The sequence below is a fragment of the Malania oleifera genome, chromosome 10 (genome assembly GCF_029873635.1).
Source record: "Malania oleifera isolate guangnan ecotype guangnan chromosome 10, ASM2987363v1, whole genome shotgun sequence".
Taxonomy (NCBI): Eukaryota; Viridiplantae; Streptophyta; class Magnoliopsida; order Santalales; family Ximeniaceae; genus Malania; species Malania oleifera.
Window position 1 is genome coordinate 79876121 of NC_080426.1, and position 14342 is coordinate 79890462.

Consider the following 14342-nt stretch of genomic DNA (forward strand, 5'->3'; position numbering starts at 1 on the left):
TTACCTTTCTTCTGTTCCTGTTCTTTCTTATTCTTGCAGTTCACCTCTGCATGACCAAGCATATTACAGAACTTACAGAATTTGGGCTCATTCTCATAGACACCGCTTGAATAAAAGACTGACCATTAGGCAGAAGGACTTTCACACAAGTCTTCAATTCTTTGGCAACATCAACCTCTACCAATGCCCTGGCAAAGGATATACTTTCCCTGTTGGTAGTCAGTTTATCTGCATGCACTGGACATCCCAAAACAGAATAAATCTTCCCAAAAGCATTCAATGTCCAAAGATCAAGAGGAAGATTTTCCAACTGAACCCAAACAGGCAAAATGCTCAATTCCTCATTATTGAACTGAAACATGTTTGGCAACCTTTTAAGGAACATAGGCCGACCAAAGGCAAGATAAGGACCACCTTGCAGCACCTGAAACATGTCCTCTTCTTTGCAAAACCTGAAAATAATCCCGCCACTCTTATGATGAAAAATCTCAGCCTTAACGTGCCAAGATTCAACAATCGCATTAAGAGCAACTTTTCCTGGAAATTTGCCTGCAAAGTAACCTGCCAAGCAAAACTTCTGCTTCTCTTCAGGGTCAACCATGTCCTTATCCTCAATAAGAGCTTCTTCACCACCCAAATCAAAGACTGGGAGAGCACCAAATTTTCTTGGAGTCTGTTCTTAGCAAACAACTCAGCCCACGACATCTTCTTGTCCCCTTTCGTGAAGAACTCTTTCACCCCTCCTTTTGTGGCATTCTGATAAACACTTGGCGCATTAGCACCATTTGTACCAACTGTATCATCCTTTGTGACATTCTGTCGAGCAAATGGTGCACAGGAAACTCTGGAAGTGCTGATTTTCCCAGAACAAACTGCAGCAGCCTCACCACTGTTACCAACCAACGCCTTACTGACAATGTCTTTACCCACCACACCATCTCGAAATGTATCACTCCGGTTTTCTTTTAAACCCATAGCATTCTGTTTTTCAAGATTTTGGCATACCTGAGCCTCGTCATCACAATCTGAGTCATCGGAAGAGTCTTCTGTACCCTGTGTTGCAGAAGCTTGTTTCTGAATTTTTGATCTTGCTGCACCCTTTGCAGCATTTGGACGAACGGCTGGAGCCCAAACCTTTTCACTGCTTCTTTAGGGGATGAGAAATGTGGTATCTATTGATGAGAATAGGGATATGAAGGCTCAAGTAATTTGTGGGGATGATATTCAGGTTAAGCTTGGAGCTGTGGGGGATTAGTGTAGTGATGAGGGAAATAGTTGTGATAAAGCCAGGAGCAGTGAGGTTTATTCTTAGCGAGCGGTGGTACAGGTGGCTGTCATGGTAGGGATTCAGCTGAAGAGGGTAAGGAGAAAAAGTGTGGGGGAGATATGTCAGAGGATGAAAGTGGTGTCCCCAATGAGTTCTCCTGTGATGATGGTTTGTTATTGGATGAATTTTGGGAACAGTATGGAATTTTGTCTTGAGTCATCTGACTTACCTGGGGTTGGGGACCTATCATATTGGGCCACCATCTCCAATGGAGGGTGTGAGCAGCAATGTTTTTCAGATGGGATTTTGCCTATTCTTGTGCAAGCCCAACACTATTGGATAAGATGGGGTTATGGCTGTCTGCTCCTGGAGGAAATGAAGTTTGCCTGGGTGGTGGCACAAGGAAGGTGAAGAAAGGCCAGTGAGGATTAGCGAATTTACAGTGCTCAGTGAATTATGATGGCAGGGTTTAAAAGAAGAGGGTTTCCTTAATTAGGTTCTGTTAGTTTGTTTTTTTTGGTTTTCTCATTATTTTTTGGCTTTTTCTTCTCTTTTTTTTTAGGATTCCTTGTACTCTCTTAGGCTGTAATTCTCTTTATTATTATTATTTTGATAAACAAAGAATTGTATAAAAAGAGAGAAGAATGTACACCAGAAACTTAGAAAGAGTATGGAAAAGAAAAAAGGTAAGACAGGGAGAATAAGACATCCTCCCTTTACATCAGTAGAAATCAGGTACAAAGAATGCAACCTAAACAGAGAACCAAACTCAATGTAATGGTGCCAACCAATCCCGCTGCAAATCTTCTAGAGAAACATGATGGGAAAAACCATTTGCTGACAGCCACTGCAACACAAGATATAGCACTCTACTCCAAAGCAAATTGTTAGCAGTAGCCATACCTTTGAATATTCTAGCATTCCTGCCCAACAAACAAACCCAATAATAGCCATAGCAGTGCAACATCATATAGAGCTTTCCTATCCTTTTCTTTGCCAAACCCCTGAAAGTAATGTTATAAAAGACCTTCAAAGTGTGTGGATAGACCCAATTTTCACCATATATACAGAATAACGTATTCCAAATAGTGAATGTGAAAGGGCAATGAAGAAACAGATGTGCACAAGTCTGTTCACTACTTGTACGAAGGACACAAATGTTGTGTGAAAAGGCCTTATTAGGTCTTCTCTTCTAAAGAAAATCATTTTTATTAATTCTTTCAAGTACTGCAGTCCAAATAAAAGCTTTTGTTTTTGAGGGAGCTTTAGCTTTCTAAATCAAATGATACAAAGCAAAGGATCCGCAGCAGAATCACAAGTCAAGTAGTTGAAAAAAGATTTACAAGAGAATCTTCAGAAGGATATACACTCCAAACCCTTTTATCACTCCCCAAATGAACAGGAAAAGAATCGAGCAACTCATTCAAAAGAACCATCTTATTAGTCTCTCACTTAGATTTGTAATTCTCTTTATTATTTTTCTTTATTATATTTCTTTTTAAGAAAAAAATGAGTGTAGATTCCATATACAAACAATTACATTGACTATTCTTCCAAGGTCCTAACAAAAACAGGGGAAAAAAAATATGAGATGTGGTAGGGGGCTCAGGGTCCTTTTTCAGACACTCCCATAAGCAGTGAAAGGCAATGGATGTCCCCACTTCCACATACAAAAGGGGAGTTAATATCAGTTGTTCTTTATTTTTTAAAAATATATTAGAATTACATAACCTTCTATCAAATATAAGTCAATGAAAAAGTAAATAGTAGTGGAGCAACTAGATGGCCCATACTCACACATGGCCTCGCCTGCAAGGGGTGCTTGTGATGAAAGATGAGATCATTCTTTAGGGTTGACATTTTTTCATTGCCAACTTTGTGATGCTTCATTTCACTCAATATTCATCCTTTCATGATAAAATTGTTATGGTTGGAAAGCTCTGATGACATTCAACTATTTGAAACCATGTTCATTGGAAACGGTCACCATTTGACCTTTTGTTTTACTCAATATTCACCCTATCTTGATAAAATTGTTATCGTTGGAAAGCTCTGATAACAATCAACTATTTGAAACCATGTTCATTGGAAATAGTCACTATTTGACCATTTTATGGATGCAAAGTCATTCGTCAATCATTCCAGATTTTGATTTTCAAGTTGCATTATCTCCAATGCCAAGTGTCACGAGCTAAGCTTGTTCAGGGCATTATGCTTGCCTGTGACTGCTTGTCTCGTGTGCTTGGGATGTGTTTCCATCATGTAAATATTAGCGTATGGTTATTTTTTGCTAGTAGTGTCTTTGTATGCCAAATAAGGCAGTATGACTCCTCGTTCACTTTGATGTTTCTTAGTGCCAGGATTATAATTACATAAAAACCTTTTTAGGGGAGGGTGAGTGTTCATCAGTCATTGTAAAACTAACTAGCTATTGCCAACGTGTTTAGCCTACTTGCCTCCCTTGCTAAACACACATTGTCAACGGAGGTGGTGTTAATGAATTGTGTAGATTCAATGTTTATTGCTTGCTTGCCACAGTTTTCATGAATGCTTACTATTTCCGTTGCCATTTGATTGAATGCTAATGAAAGTGTTTCATGGATGAATGTTGGTAAACGATAGGCTGGTTAGTTAAACAAAAGTGTTTTAGCTAGCGCCGCACGACCCTTTTACAATGGTGTGAAAATAGTTGGACCGTGACACTTGGTATCAGAGCTAAGGCTCAGTTGCTACGAGAATTCAGTTACCTTCGTTGTGGGATTTGGATAGCTTTGGTAAGTGACCATGGCACCAAACAATGCTAAGAGGATCAGCGTGCTGGAAGCACAGGTTGAGGCAACAACCAACACTGTGGCCGCGGAGGTGGCCCAGATGAGAGAACTTGTTGATGAAGTGATGGGATCACAAAAACATCAAGCTAGTTTGCTAGGTGAGATGTTAGAGGACTTTCGCCATACAGTGAAAACTTTGTAATCTAGGATGGTGGATCTAGATGCAAAGCTGAATCTGATGGTTCTTGCTATGGGAAACTCCAACACTCTGGGAGTTTGCAAAACTAAGGTACCGAAACCCAAGACATATGGGGGTGCCTGTGATGCCAAGGAGTTGGAGAATTTCTTGTTTGATGTGGAGCAGTATTTTCGCGCTATAAGGATGGCCTCAGAATAGGTGAAAGTGGATATTGCGACCATGTACTTAGTTGGTGACGCCAAACTATGGTGGCGTACCAAGTACAAAGAAATTGAAAATGGAAGTTGTGTAATCGATAGTTGGGCAGACTTGAAGAGAGAGCTCAAGGCCCAATTCTTTCCTGAAAATGTTGAGTATAATGTAAGGAGAAAGCTGAGAGATCTCAAGCATATGGGGTAAATCAGGGAATATGTGAAACAATTTTTTGTTTTGATGTTGGATATTCAGGATATGTCGCAGAAGGACAAGTTGTTCTATTTTCTATAGGGGATGAAACCATGGGCAAGAGCTGAACTTCATATGCAAAAGGTTCAAGACTTGTCTACTGCACAAGCTATTGCGAAACGCTTGACGGACTACGTTGGTGAGAATATCGCTTCGTCCAAATAGTTTGGCGAAGAGGGAAACAATGGAAAGTCTTTCAAGAAAGGCAAACCCAAGAGTGGGGGAGTCGACTCTAAATCATCAACCTCAAAGGAAGTTTAGTCGTCTCAAGGGTTCAACACACCCAATGGAAAGGGGAAGAGTAAAATTTCGTGCTACTTGTGTGGAGGACCTCACAAAGTGAGTGAGTGTCAACACAAGGGATTACTTAATGCCTTACAAGCTTCCACTTCGGGACAAGGGGTGGAAAGCGAGGAGGAAGAGGATGATGCCTCGAGGGTAGGTGCAATGCGGCAGGTGAATGCATTGGAAAAGTAGGTAAAAGCACTGAAAGTTACACAAGCAAAAGGGTTAATGTTTGTGGACTTGAATAAATGGGAAGAGTAGCCGCGCTATGGTGGATACAGGGGCTACTCATAATTTTGTTTCACAGTTGGAAGTAGAGAGACTCAATTTATCCTTAAAGAAGGATATAAGACGCATGAAAGCAGTTAATTCTGTAGCCCAGCTTATTCTGGGAGTAGCCAAGCAAGTGGCTATAAAGTTTGGACAGTGGGAAGGTCATGCGAATTTCACAGCGGTGCCATTGGATGGCTTTCCAGTCATTCTAAGAATGTAGTTCCTAAGGGGGACGAGGGCAGTGCTGATGCCTTCGGCTAGTTCCCTGTGTCTGATGGGAGATCACTCGTGCATGGTGCAAGTCGTTACAACGAAAGGAGACGACAGGAAATCCCTTTTAGCCATACAACTAAATGAGGGATTGGGTCAAGGTGAGCAGACATGTCTAACCACGGTGGTGGTAGACAAAGAAGTAGGCCAAGAGCTGAAGCCTACGACCATCCAAGCGGTGTTGGATGAGTACAAGGAGGTGTTGCCGGATAAGCTGCCTTATAATTTGCCTTCACGACGGATTGTGGAGCATGAGATTGAGTTGTTGCCAGGAGTGGAACCACCTGCAAAAGGGTCATGTCGGATGGCGCCTCCAGAGATAGCAGAGTTGGGGAAACAACTTGATAAATTGGAAGCGGGATGTGTTCGCCCTTCCAAAATACCGTTGGGAGCATCGGTGTTGTTTCAGAGGAAACATGAAGAGTATCTACGGAAGGTGTTCGACAGGCTGAGGGTAAACAGTCTGTATGTGAAGAAAGAGAAATGCTCTTTCGCTCAGCGAAGCAACAAATTCCTTGGTCATGTGGTTGAACAAGGTCGTGTCTGGAGGGGTATGGAGAAGGTGAGGATGATTTAAGAACGGAAGATCCCCACAACAGTGAAGGAGTTGCGTTCCTTTCTTGGCCTTACTAATTATTGCAGGAAGTTCGTTGAGGGGTATTCGCTGTGAATGACTCCAATGACAGGACTACTGAAGCAGTCTGTATTATAGGCCGCACATGCGGGATGATGTGGTTGATTATACCTGTACTTGTTTCACTTGCCAACAAGACAAGGGGGAGTGGAGGAAGTTTGGTACGTTCATAGCTGCACCAAAGTACTGTTCGGCAAAGGAGACGGCACAATTGTTCCTTGTGACTATTTTGTGAGATATTGGGGTGTTCCCCAAGTTATTGTTTGTGACCGAGACTTAATGTTCACTGACAACTTCTTGACAGAATTTTTTAGGTTATTCAGGTCACACCTTGATATATCTTCGATCACCCACAGACAGATGGACAGATGAAGAGACTCAGAGAGCTACTAGAAGAGTGCTTGCACCATTTTGTCAACGACAACCAGAATTGGGTGCAACTACTTGATGTGGCTCCGTTAAGTGGCAATGCCCAAAGGAGCTCAACAACCAACAAGAGCCCTTTTGAGCTTGTTATAGACCACCAGCCGCTGTTACCTCACACAGTGGGTGAGCCATACAAACGAAAGAGTCCCAGGGCGTACATCTTCACTAGAGAATGGAGACAGAATGCAGAGTTTGCCTGAGCTTATCTGGAGAAAGCTTCTAAGCAGATAAAGAAGTGGGCAGATTCGAGGAGAAGGCCGCAGTTTCATGTCAGCTGTCTCAAGCCGTTCAACGCCGACACCAATGACCTGAGCAGAAGTCAGTCCAACAGAGCAGAGTTGAAGAAAGTGCAACTTGACAGACGTGAAGTTGAAGAGATCCTTGCAGACAGAAAATTCATATCCTCAAGGAAGAAGCGGCAGAAGTTCCTAGTGAAGTGAAAATGCCTTGATGACAAAGAAATTAGCTGGATTTCTGCGGAAGATATTCAACCGTTCGTGAACAAACTTGAAGTGTACCTTCCTCCATAGTCTACGAGGACATCAACCGCATAAGTGGGGGAGAATGTCACGAGCTAAGCTTGTTCAGGGCATTATGCTTGCCTGTGACCGCTTGTCTCGTGTGCTTGGGATGGGTTTCCATCATGTAAATACTAGTGTAGGGTTATTTTCTACTAGTAGTGTCTTTGTATGCCAAATAAGACAGTATGACTCCTCGGTCACTTTGATATTTCCTAGTGTTAGGATGATAATTACATAAAAACCTCTTTAGGGGAGGGTGAGTGTTCATTAGTCATTGTAAAACTCACTAGCTATTGTCAACGTGTTTAGCCTACTTGTCTCTCTCGCTAAACACACATTTTCAACGGAGGTATTGTTAATGAATTGCGGAGATTCAATGTTTACTGCTTGCTTGCCACTGCTTTCATGAATGCTTACTATTTCCGTTGCCATTTGATTGAATGCTTATCAATGTGTTTCGTGGATGAATGTTGGTAAACGATAGGCTAGCTAGTTAAACAAGAGTACTTTAGCTAGCGCCGCACGATCCTTTCACAATGGTGTGAAAATAGTCGGACCGTGACACCAAGCAGTGATATGTGAGATTGGTTTCCATATTACACATGCCAATTTTAGATTTCAAATTGTCATCTCTCTCATACTGTGCATTGGCAACGAGCATGGTTGGTCTAGAGGGTCCTATAGGTACTGATAAGTCACCAGGAGGAAGTCATTTGGAGTGAGAAACCCCTTGAGAGCTTAATTATTACAAAATATACAATATAGAGAAAAATAAAGGCATAGCATCGCATCTCAACTGGGGGTTAATATAAGTTTGGTTAGGGTTATATCTCCTCCATTTCATCCTTATGCTCCCAAGTGGGTTTTCTTTCAAGTGGTTCTGAATCTTTACATATTATATGGCATGTCTCTTCGATTGTTGTTCCTAATGGTTGTTCCTCAGAAGTTGTGTCCCATCCCATCTATAGAGACTCACACTCTAAGCATGTAATACCTGTAATAGTTTTATGTATTTTATGATTTTTTGGAGGAGGTGATTGTATTATTAGTATTTGATTGGGTTTTTAAAAATTATCATATTTTATGAGGGAATTGTTGAGGTAAACTTCCCACTCTTCACGGCAGTACTTTTCATGGTCTTAAATTTCCACGAAATTGTTGAAATTTCCGTCAAAATTTTCGATTTTTGCCACCCTCTAAATCGAAATTGCTTTCGATTTCCTTCTTGCATAATTTTTGTTGAAATCTCAACAAATCATCCATAATTATCGAAATATCAAAATTTTAGCAAAACTTGTTGAAAATTTGAACTATGTAATGAAATTTCCTCGCAATTCAAATGAGGGATTTAGAAGTAAAATGAAATTTCTCTTTAAATTAATTTTGTCTAAACAAATGATTATTACAAGTGCTTTGGAGATAATATGAAAAAATAAACTTACAACAACATTTTGTTTAACTATTCATTTCTAAATTATCATTATTTGTATAATAATTAATATTTAAATAATTTATGAATTTCATTTGTATTAACTGATTCACTAAATATGTTTAATGTACATTATCCTACAAATATGTTTGACACTATCATATTACAACTTCTCCACCTTATACACAGCATAGATGTATTTACTTGTAATATATTAGTCCTAAAACTTACATTAGTATGTCTATTAATCATTTCTAAAGCTTCATGAAAGAATTCCATGTTCTACTACTGGTTTCCATTATTTTTTCAAATTGAAATCAAAATTTCTGTCAAAATTTCTGTACTTTTGGAGCTTCGCAATTTGAGTTGAAATCGAAATTTAAGACCGTGGTACTTTCTGACAAAGTTTGACCAGTGAGGAACAAGCTTCTTTTCTAAGGAACATAGATTAATCATTCCTCTATGGTATATGAGGAATTCAATCGACCTTAGCAATCTCCCTCTGCATTAGTCTCTGAATGAAGAATCAACCAACCCAGACACATCCAAATGGGTTGAGAAATGGCCTTTGGCTCCCTGCTCAACTACAGAATCCTTTAATTTTGATGTGTCTAGTAGGCCAAAAGATCAGCCAGCTTGCCTTCCAGAGGTAACTGTAAGGCCTAGTCTTGGATGTTTGGGTTTGTGCCGATACTCCAAACATGCCTATGCTTGGTGGGGCCCTGGCAGCTCATTTAGCTGAAGGGTAGCCGTTTCGATGGGTTGGAAGTTGCTTATCATTGAAGGTGATTTGCAGCTAGTGATTGTATTTTTAATCCATAATACTTGGCCACTGGAGTACTCATAATGTGTCTTTCTAGAAAAATTTTGACTCAATCTCCTTTGCCTCCTCTCTTGCCTACATTAGAGCAGCATGTGCTTTGGTTGAGTGGGGCAAGTAGGGGAAGTTTTGCTAGAACATTTTCCTAGGTAATTAGTTATCTTTGTGAAATGTGCAGTTTTGTAGGTTCATCAATATTATATTTATCAAGGACTCCCAGCCCTAAAACCCTAAAAATTTTATTCTTTTGTGCCACGGAGATGATGGTGCATTCAATGATCAAATCCTTCTCTTTTGCAATATTAGATTTGAAGCATGTGTGAAACACTGAATCCATGAAATCTAAATTGGGATTTAGAGAAACTTTGCTGTCATTGATGGGTTTCTGCCTTTCAGGTGACAAATGTGGTGGCTATAAAACCCTCTCAGCAGAAAAAGCAACCCAAGATGGCCAACCATGCTCCATTCCAATGCAGATTTTGTGATATCTTGGAACATGAAATTTGAAATTTGATGGGTTAATAAAGAAGTTCACACATGAAACATGGTTCCATTTTGTGAAAGCTTTCTGACCGAACCAATTTCATCAATAATGCATGAATGTTGAGTGAGATATAGCATCACAAAGTTGGAGATCTAACAATTATGTAACCTATTTCTCATTGTTGTCACAAAACTATTTGTAGGCTAGGGTCTGTTTTAGTATGTGCTCCCAATTGGTGGCACCTTGGTCATATACTTGGTTGACTTTTTTTGATAGTAATAAAAGCAAGCAACAAACAACTAACCTTAATTCCCACTATGTTGGGTTGGTCACATGAACCTCTTCCATCATTTTGCACAATCTAGGGTAATATCCTTCAAAAGTTGGAATGCTGTCAAATCCTTAAGTGCCTCAGTCCAATTGGTGGGACCCTGGTCATGTACTTGGTTGACTTTTTTTGATAGTAATAAAAGCAAGCCACAAACAACCAACCTTAATTTCTACTATGTTGGGTTGGGTACATAAACCTCCTCCGTCATTTTGCACAATCTAGGGTAATATCCTTCAAAAGTTGGAGTGCTGTCAAATCCTTAAGTGTCTCAGTTCAAGTTATTCTAGGTCTACTCCTAGGGATGTTCATGGTTCAAGTGACCGAATTACAACAACAACAACAACAATCCAAGCCTTAAGTCCCACTAGGTGGGGTCGGCTATATGAATCCTTTTCCGCCAATTTATGTGATCATGAACCATTTATTTTGACAAATTCAGGGCTATTAAATTCTTACTATTTCATTCCAAGTTATTTTAGGTCTACCCTTATCCCTTCTACTGCCCCTCCATAATAACTAACTCACTCTTCCTCACTGGCGCACTATGTGGCCTATGTTGCAAGTGCCCAAACCATCTGAGGCGTCCCTCCCTTATCTTTTATAGGTGTTATACCTAACTTATCGCGAATATGTTCATTCCTTAGTTTATCTTTTAGTGTTATACCACTTATCCATCTAAGCATTCTCTTCTCGATAACTTTTATTTTTTGGATATTCTGTTTCTTCGTCGCCAACGTTCTGATCCATATAACATAGCCGGTTTTATAGCTGTCTTATGAAACTTTCCTTTTTAATTTTAAGGATATTCTATGATCACAAAGCACACTTGAAGCACTTCTCTATTTTACCCAACTTGTTTTAACTCTATGCATTACATCATCTTCAATTTCTCCTTCAGCTTGCGTGATAGATCCAAGGTCTCAAAATCTACAAGTGCTATTTATTTCTTCATAGTCAAGTTTAACTTTGTCTCCAATATTCCTCCTGCCATTACTGAAATTACATTTAATATATTTTGTCTTATTTCTACTTATCCTATCCTAAAGCCTCTAGATTCTAAAGCTTCTTTCCATAATTCTAACTTAGGCTCTACTCCGCCCTTAGTTTCATCAATCAGTACAATATCATCTGTAAACAACATACACCACGGAACCTCATTTTGAAAGCCATTGGTCCATCACTAAAGCAAAAAATAAGGCCTCAAAGCAGATTATTGATGTACACTTATGATAATTAGAAATTCTCTAGTTTCTCCATCTATAGTCCTTACACTAGTCATTTCTCCATCATACATATCCTTAATGACATTAGTATACCTACTACATACACTTTTCTTTTTTTTTCCCTAAAACCCACCATAGAACTTGCTTAGGTACCCTATCATATGCTTTCTCCAAGTCAATAAATACCATATGCAAGTCCCTATTCTTTTTCGTAAAATTTTTCATTAATCTTCTTAAAAGATATAAAGCATCTGTGGTAGATTTCTCAGGCATAAAATCAAATTGATTTTCTAAGACGTTCATTTCTAGCCTTTTCAACTACCCTTTTCCACATTTTCATCATATGAGTCACAAGTTTAATTCCATGATAGTTATTACAATTTTAAATATCTCCTTTATTTTTGTTTATAGGTATTATAGTGCTTTTCCCGCATTCATCTAGCATTTTCTTAGTTTTTATAATTATGTTAAAAAAATTAGTTAACCATATAATTCCATTATCACCTAAGCATTTCCAAACTTTAATTGGGATGTTATCCGATTCTATAGATTTTCCATTTTTCATCTTTTTTAGTGCAAACTTTACTTCGTTAACTCTAATTTTGCGAATAAATCTCATATTTTTAGTCTTTTCCTCATTTGTCAATTCTAATTTTAAGCCTTCTATTTGGTTTTCATTAAACAACTTACTAAAGTAATTTCGCCATCTATCTTTTATGTCTTCATCCTTAACCAAGACAATATCATCCGCACTTTTTATACATTTTACATTTCCTAAGTCTTTACTCTTCCTTTCTCTAGCTTTAGCAAGTTTAAATATGTATCTTTCCCTTTCTTTGGTATCTAATCTATCATACGAACTGTTAAATGATATGTGTTTAGCTTCACTAACGGTGTTTTTTGCATCTTTTCTTGCCTTTTTATACTTTTCAAAATTATCCTTATTTCTACATTTTTGCCACGTTTTAGACCAAATTCTTTTTGTCTTTATTGCTTTTTGGATATCTTTATCCCACCACCAACTTTCTTTGCTATTTGAAAATTTTTCTCTTGATTCACCTATTACCTCTTTTACTATCTTTTTAATATAGCTCGCTAATCTACTCCAAAAAGTATTTGTATCTATCCATCCTCTATAGTCCAATCCCCGTCTTCGATCATTTTATCTTTAAATTATATTATATTTGCCCCCTTAGGTTCTACCACCTAGTTCTCTTACACTGGTTTATTTTCTCCTTTTTGTTCCATTTTTTAATACATATATCTAACACTAAGACTCTATGTTGTGTGGTTAGGCTTTCACCTGGAATAACTTTACAATCCTTGCATGATAAACGATCTACCCTCCTAGTTTAAAAAAATCTATTTGACTTCTATTTTGTCCACTTTTAAAGGTTATTAAGTGTTTTTCTCTCTTCTTAAAGCAAGTATTCATTGTAATAAAATCATATGACATAGCGAATTCTAAGATCATCTCCCCAGGCTCATTTTTGTCTCCATATCCATATCCTCTATGTATCCTCTCATAACCTTTATTATCCCTTCCAACATGTCGATTCAGATCTCCTCCTATGAATATTTTCTTAGTCCCTAGTATGCCTTGTATAATACTATCCATATTTTTTCTAAAATTGTCTCTTAAGATTTTCTGCTAAGCTTACTTGAGGAGCATAAGTACTAATGATATTTATTATTTTTTGGCCTAATACCATGTTGATTTTTATAATTCTATCCCCTACTCTGTTTAAATCAACAACGCTATCTTTTAAGTTTTTATATACAATAATTCTTATTCCATTCTTATGTTGTTCTTTTCTAGTGTACCAAAGTTTAAATCCTGATTTATCAATTTCTCTAGCTTTCTTCCTAAACCACTTAGTTTCTTGAAGGCAAATTTTATTAATTTTTCTTCTAATCATTGTGTCCACAATTTCCATGCTTTTTCCGTAAGTGTCCCTATATTCCAAGTTGCTAATCTAATCCTAGTTTCTTGAACTAGCTTCTTTACTTGCTCACATCTAGAATGATGCAGGAACCCTCGCATTTTTGTGATTTACTTCGCCTTGAGATTTAAACCTTTGTATATTTAACATAGATGGTTTTGCTTACCTCCCTCCCCCCCCCCCCCCCTCCTCCTTTTACTTAGACATGCCATTGATCTTTTTTATTGGGCTTCTGTGCCTGCTGACTTGACAGTTGTTTATTTGATTATTGAACCTAGGCACAAAAGTCTGCCTACTTGTGCATTTCTGGTCTATGGGTACTAAAATTATTTATTTATTTATTTATTTATTTTGAGATGAATTTGCATCAAATGCTTCTAATTTATGGGATTCTCTACTAAAATAATCATTCGATGGAAATGCTCAGATTGATGGTTTGTAATGATTGGTGTTAAAATTGCCAAATTTTTGGTGTGTGGGCATGGTATAAAACATTTACGGAGCATTTAGGCCCAGATGAATGCCACAGGTGCATTTCATGAGGGCAAGGATATGCAGCTGCATTGTGTGTAATCTGTATATATGGAACTTCTTACTGTTGGTGGAGAAGTTTTTAGCATGAAGTAGATGTTATCTTTCTGCATACTTTTTGTAGCCTTTGGTTTGTGGGTTCCTTTCCTTTGATTTAGAGAACTTGTTCTGTGCCTGATTTCCCTGTTGAGGTTGACCAGGGCAAACCCTCTATGAGTTTATTTGCTAGACTTCTGGATTATCTGTTAAACTGGCTAAAAGATGGTTTAATTAATTTTGGCTTTTGTAATTGAGGCTAGGAATTGACTCTTGCATCCCTAAAAAGTTGCATGACAATGGTCTTGGCATGTCTGAATGTTTCTCTACATCTATATTGCTTAGATTAGTTTCTTCAGGTGTGATTTATTTATTTTTGAATGGTGCTGTCCATTGCAAATTTGTTCAGCTCATGGCAATTGTTGCTTGGTGCATACAGTTTTAATACAACAATG

The 14342-nt window shown here is 38.3% G+C and overlaps 1 protein-coding gene across 2 annotated transcripts in view; it reads left to right on the top strand.

Annotated features, from left to right (window-relative positions):
• Nucleotides 1–14342, top strand: part of LOC131166375 (lysophospholipid acyltransferase LPEAT2) — a 65296-nt gene that overhangs the window by 30762 nt on the left and 20192 nt on the right. The gene's annotated exons all lie outside the window — the stretch shown is intronic.